Source organism: Chanos chanos, chromosome 4 (assembly GCF_902362185.1).
Source record: "Chanos chanos chromosome 4, fChaCha1.1, whole genome shotgun sequence".
Taxonomy (NCBI): Eukaryota; Metazoa; Chordata; class Actinopteri; order Gonorynchiformes; family Chanidae; genus Chanos; species Chanos chanos.
This window is the reverse complement of record NC_044498.1, coordinates 41626036-41632999: the sequence shown is the minus strand read 5'-3', so window position 1 is coordinate 41632999 and position 6964 is coordinate 41626036.

Below are 6964 nucleotides of genomic sequence, written 5' to 3'. Positions count from 1 at the left end.
GATGTCCGGTCTTGCTAGCACTGTCTTTATTTTCTAAACCATCTCTAGTTACCTCCTCCCTTCCTGACTGGTCTCATCAGCTCTCACCTGTGGTGTGCTGCTGTCCTCAGCCCATTCTGGATCCCACGCATCAGAAACCACTCAACCAGCTCTCTTCTCCCCTGCCACACAAAACGCTTTTTAAAATCAGTCATTTTATAAAACCAACCACTTCACGGAGATTGCTCCCCTTATGGTCACAGAAGCCCTCTCCGTAGCAAGAGAGGCATCCTGTCCCCTGTCCAGAATCTTCCATCCTATCTGCAGCCTCTGACTCTGTTAAATATCAGATGTTGATACCTATACTAACAGAGAGGGGCATTGGGGATTCTACACTTTACTGATTTTTATTGTATTTTGCTGGGTGGTCCTATCAAATGACCTTGAGAGGATCAGTTTCTGCGCTGCAGGGCCTCTCCACCAGCATTCTCCAGGGGATCAGCGCATGGCTCACGGCTCTTATCTGTACGACACCACTGGTTCTAACATCAGCTCACATGTTTTTTCTTATCAGCGCTTTGCTGATGCCTCTCCACTCTGTCTCTCCTTCCCACCGTCTCCCTCTAAGATCTCAGAGAAAGTCTGTGTGACCTATCTGCCCTAGATGGCTAAGTCAGCATAAATGAAACAGATCTGATCTTCCAGTCGATGATACGTTCTCCACTGCAGGACTTCTCCGTTTCCTCTAATGGCCTCACGGTCTTGTCATCCCACAGCACCAACAGGAACTTTGATATTGTCCTTAATGGTTAGTTCAACTTTCCTAGGCAAACCACTGATACATCTACAGCCTGCAGTTTCCCTCTCTGAAGTAGGAAGGCCTGCCTGTTCCTGACCACCTATATCACTCCACCCCTCATCCAGACACTGCTTTGTGGACTATGCCCAGCATTGGCCATGACTGCTCAGTCACTACCTGCACAAATCCAGATTAAACTCATTAAATTATCCCTTCAAAAGAAGTAAGCCCTGCAGTAATGGACTGATTATGCTGAAATAACTATAATGACCTTTTGACTTATTGCGCTTTGTCGTATAGCTCTGCAGTGATTTTTTCACTTAGCTTTGCATTCAGCATTTGTACTGATCTTTCAGCTTGTGCGACAATCACATTTATAACCAAGATTTATATTGCAGATTAACTGTATCTGCTAATCTACAGATTAACACATTCTGTCAGTCGTGTCAGAAAAGAGTGTCTTCTTAGTGAATAAATGTACGTGCGTGTGTGTGTGTGTGTGTGTGTGTGTGTGCTGTATATAGGGGTTTGTGTAAAATCCTGCTCATGTTGGCGCTTTAAATAGGTGTTGTGATTTAGATGCAGTACCAACACTAATGCATTAAAGAAAGTAGGCTGCATTAACCCTAAACTTTATAGACGGACTATGCTAATCTGCTAAATGCTATATGCTAAGCTTTATTAGAGGGTCCTGACATTTTGTTCTGTGTGCTTTATCTGAGCTGCTCCATCTTGTCCTACTGTGGGATCACTAATGGAGGCAAAGCATCATGTTTTATATATGTGTGCTTATGTAATGAGAACAGGGCAAACTAGGACAAGTACACATACTCACAGAGAGAGAGAGAGAGAGAGAGAGAGAGAGAGAGAGAGAGAGAGAGAGAGAGAGAGAGAAGGTTCGGACATATTTTTTAAATGCAAACATTAATCATGAAATCATGTCTGCTCCCTGATTGATTTATTGGTTATGGTAGAAAAAGCTTGCCATGATTACTGATCATAATAGCAGTTTTTAAGTAAGGAGTCTGGTCTTACAGATCACCATATTAGAGATTTACTGTAACTGTTACCATTTAATGAAGATATCAAATGACTGTGGAGTGAATGGGCTAGCTATGTGTCAGACCACTTCTCTTTGCCCAGAGATTTATTAGTAGGGGAATATCTCTTTCTCTTTCTCTCTCTCTCTTTCTGTGTGTGTGTGTGTGTGTGTGTGTGTGTGTGTGTATTTGTGCCCGCTCTGAATCTATGTCTCCTGTCATTACAACAAACGATACATCTGCCACATCCATTCTCTGCCCCTCCGCAGGTAACCCCCTTAGAAGTATTTCCAGAGTAACAGTGACACTAATTTGTTTCCAAATACTACTTATAACACAGAGAGTATTCTTATCAACTAAGATCACAGGAAGCTTTATCCGTTGGAAGTGGGTTATGTTTTGTCTGTCCAGAAAGATTTGTCTGTGTGTACGTGTGCACATTTATTTGAATGAGTGAGTGAAGGCTTAGGCACCAGTTTGTTTGGGAAGCTGTGTCTGTTGGAAGTGGGTTGTGTTTTGTCTGTCCAGAAAGATTCGTCTGTACACATGTACACACTTGTTTGACTGAGTGAGTGAAGGCTTAGGCAACAGTTTGCTTGGGTCAGTATTTGAAACTATAGTGTCAATGTGTTTCAGGGTCAGTGGTGTGTATATCCTGAACTTAAAGCTCTTTCCGTCATCAGTTCCCTCTGCAATCTGTAATGTGTAATCAGAGGATCCTGTCAAGTTCCCAGGTAATCTCTTCAAGCTCAGTTTTCCAGCTTCTTTTATATAACCAACATCACAGACCATTCTAATCCACGGCAAGGACAAAACGTTGGTCTTGTTTTATAAAGCGTTTCTGAACCAGCACTTTCACTCACTGTCTGTTTGCTAATGCTCTCTGCCCTAGTGTTTATTTACTGCTACTGATCCTAAGGACTGAAACCTGCATAAATTCCAGAATGTGCACTGCACACTGAAGCTGTATAACTGTACACATGATGGTGTAAAGTGTAATTCACATAGAAGTGTCACCACTGCTTTGTTTTCCATAATCACGACTCCATAAACACTTATAACCTATAATCATGTGCTGAGGCAGTTCTGGAAAAGTGCTAGTTTTGTAATTTGTGAGTTACACAGCTCAGAAAACACACTTTTGATCTGTCGCCTTAACCATCAGCCAAAATCTCCCTGTTGTGATCCTTAAAATAGGAGAGAATGTATTTAATGTGATAGTGGAATAAAGCATTTTAGGATAAAGCTTTATTTATCTTTTGTGTGTGTGTGTGTGTGTGTGCATGTGGGTGTGCTTGTGTGTATGTGTGTTTTGAGTAGATTAGAGGGACTTTTAAAGCCTGTCAGAGCAAACCACAATTGGGTAAATGAAAATGGAACAAGTAAATCGGTAAAGCTGTGCATGTGCACATATGTGTGCGCGTATTTGTGCTTCATTGTGTGTGTGTGAAGGGTTTGAGGGTGAGAGTGTGTGTGTGTGTGTGTGTGTGTGGGTCGGTTAGTTAGTCGGGTTATGTGAGTCCGTGCTGTGGTTGAAATTGGACTCAGGACTGCAGCAGTGCTTTTGTGAAACCTGTTCTCCCTCAGGGTGAAGGACAGTACAGCCATGTTTGTCCTGCATAAGACTGTCCTTGGTGAGACCTCCGTCCTGGGTGAGAGAGACCTCCGTCCTGGGTGTTTCCCAGTGAGACCTTAAGGGGAACTCATCATCAGCTTGCCATTGGAGTTCCATGTTGTATATCTGACTCATACTCTTCACTCTTTGTGGTGTGGGGATAGGGGAAGCATCCTGGTAACTGGAGGGTCAATATGCCTTTGAGGAAGTTCATTAATACCAAGGTTTCTTCAGTGATAAACGAACTACCATGGTATTCATTTTGGATTATATGCACCTGTTTTGTAGTTTTTAATGAATTTTCACTCAGAGAAAATATAATGTTGAGAACAGTGCCATGTAATGAGTAAATCAACAATTAGCTACAGTGACTTAGTGGATTATGGCTCCACACCAGGAGCGTAGGGTTGTCTGATTTTCTGACTGTTGTTGACTCAGTGCTGGAGGGTGACTGGCTCTAATGGCTCAGCCTGACAGTGTCTGTTGAAACTGTGCCTTGAGCAAGGCACTTTAGCCCAAGTTGCCCCAGGGGTCCTTGAACATGGTACCCCCTGTCTCTCATTCCTTTTTCCTCCTCACCCCAGCACGGTGTCCTTGAAAAAGAACAAGGTTGTGCAGTGTCCCTTTTTGTGGTTAAAAAAGCTCTTTAAAAGGTAGATATTATAGGATTGTAAACAACTCTGATACAACCTGCTGCAATTTTACAGCAGAAAAATTCAAAGCTAATGTATACACAGACTGAGTATATTCTACCCCTCCCCCTCTGAAACTACCTCCTTCTGCCAAATTACTCCCCCCAGGCCATGTTGGCAGTGTCTCATATTCTGCAGCATTGTTCCTGCTCGATAGTTCAAAGAGGGAGGCAGTGGCACTGAAGTTTTGGGACATATGGTTGTAGTGGAGTTAAGATAAAGAAGAACAGAGGGAGAAACAGAGGAGTAGACTGACTGAAATAGATTGATGTTTGGAAATGGACGAGGATGGACAAACGACAGATATTTGTGCCTCTCCACACATTCTCCTCTCCTCTCCTCTCCTCTCCTCTCCTCTCCTCTCCTCTCTGTAGCAGGCCTTAATGTTGTCCATACTGCAGGGTCAGGAGGGAAGAACTCTGTGTGTGTGTGTGTGTGTGTGTGTGTGTGTGTGTGTGTGGGTATGGTTGTAAATGAGTGCCTATTTGTCTGAGAGACTAGAGTCAGTGCCAAATGTCTATCAGTTTCAACCAATCCAGTTCACATAATTGCTCTCTGGAATTTGAGTTATGATAACTCAAAAATGACATGGAAACAATCTTAAATTTGGATTTTGACAAGCCATAAATTAATTAGAGATATCCAAACCAAGAATTTGGCGGAGACACATCGATTGTTAAAAAAGTTCTTGCCTTAGCTGTATTGATTTTACTTGGCAGCTGGGCTTATGACAAAATCAATGTGGTATTGTTTTCACACAGCAGTGAGGTGATTGATTCTTTCAAAATATGTTCGTTCTCCTGGATGACTGATTTACAATGGAGAGAGGAGTGAGGGAAGTCTGAATATGTTTTATATTTATACATGTGTACGTGTGTGTGTGTGTGCACTTTGTGTTCAGTTTACTTGATACATCACCCTATTCATTAAAAATGTATCCTTCCTACAGACAGTGAGTCATGAGCTATGACTTTCTATATAAAGCAGACAGAGTTACAGGGATCTAGTTACTGTTCGATTACACGGTAGAATGGAGAAAATGAGGGACTTAAGTGACTTTGAAAGCGGTATGATCATCAGTATCTGTCTCTGACGCCTCAGAAATGCCCTATTCCACTCACATACAGTGCCTGGGGCTTACAGAGAAAGGTGAAACTAACAAAAAAAAAAAAAACATCCAATCAGCAGGAGTCCTGTGAATGAAGTCCTGTGAGTAAGCTTGCTGATAATAGAGGTCAAACAGATCAATCTTGGTGCAGTAGAAGAAACTCTTCAGTCATGAATGGCCTTTAACAACGAATCATCACATCAGGTCCCACTTGAGTTTAAGAGGGCATGAGGTCACCAACACTTTTTCAATAAGACTAGATTAGAAACTAGAAAAAATGGCCTTTAGTCTAATGAATCCAGGTTTGTGTCGTTCTGGTGGCTGAGTCAGGATTAGGCATAAGCAGAGAAAATCTGTGGACACGTGACTGCTATTGTCAGTGGTACTGGCTGGTGGCACTGCTGTAATAGCGTGGGAAATGTTTTCCTGCTACCAGTTGCGTCCCTCAAAACCAAATGAGCAACACTGGAATGACACAGCATATCTGAACAATGTTACTGGTCCCGCTTCATCCCTCTGAGGCTGCAGTCCATTCTTCATCGCACAGATAGTTCTAGAAGGAGTTCCATGTTGTATATCTGACTCATACTCTTCACTCTTTGTGGTGTGGGGATAGGGGAAGCATCCTGGTAACTGGAGGGTCAATATGCCTTTGAGGAAGTTCATTAATACCAAGGTTTCTTCAGTGATAAACGAACTACCATGGTATTCATTTTGGATTATATGCACCTGTTTTGTAGTTTTTAATGAATTTTCACTCAGAGAAAATATAATGTTGAGAACAGTGCCATGTAATGAGTAAATCAACAATTAGCTACAGTGACTTAGTGGATTATGGCTCCACACCAGGAGCGTAGGGTTGTCTGATTTTCTGACTGTTGTTGACTCAGTGCTGGCATTCTTCATCGCACAGATAGTTCTAGAAGGATAATGCACAACGTTTCAGAAAAAACATCTTGTTTCAGAATGGTTACAGGAACATGACAGCTAGTTAACTCCATCTGAGATGGATTTGTAGTTCCCAGACTTCCATCCAACAAAGCATTTTTTAGGAAGAGATGGAATGGACCATTCACAGCATGAATGTACTCGCATCTAATCTGCCACAAGTGTCTGATGCCATTGCGTCTGCACAGACCGACAGTCTCGTGGAATGTTTCCAACACCTTGTAGAACCCGTACTCCACAGAATGCAGGTTGTCTTGGTGACAAAGGGTGAGCTGAAGCAGTATTAGACAAGTGTATCTAACAAGCTTCTCACTGAGTGTATGTGTGTAGAGTTTTAGAACCTATTTCCACTGAACATATTTCTTTTTTCGTTCTTGTAACCACGTTCCTTATCCCCCCCCCTCCCCTCCCCCATCCCTCTCTCTCTGCACGTGGGGATGCACTCTCTCTCTCTCCTGGTCCACGTGTCTGTGTGCTATGCTGTGCAGACTGGGGAGATGTGACCTAGTTTAAGAGGTGCAAACACAAACTAGTTGAGATTGCCAGCATCTTTTCTCTCTCTCTCTCTCTCTCATCTTCTCTTTCTCCCCATACCTTGTTCTTTCCGTGTCTCGTACTCACTCAGTATTTGTTTGTTGTTTACACTGATGGCACGTGTGGTTTCGTTGCTGTGGAATCAGTAGAGACCACTGCAAGAAGGGTTAATGCTTTTCTGTGTGCATCTGTGTCTGTGAGCTTGTGTGGTTGTGTTGTACTAATTGTGTGTGTGTGTGTGTGTGTGTG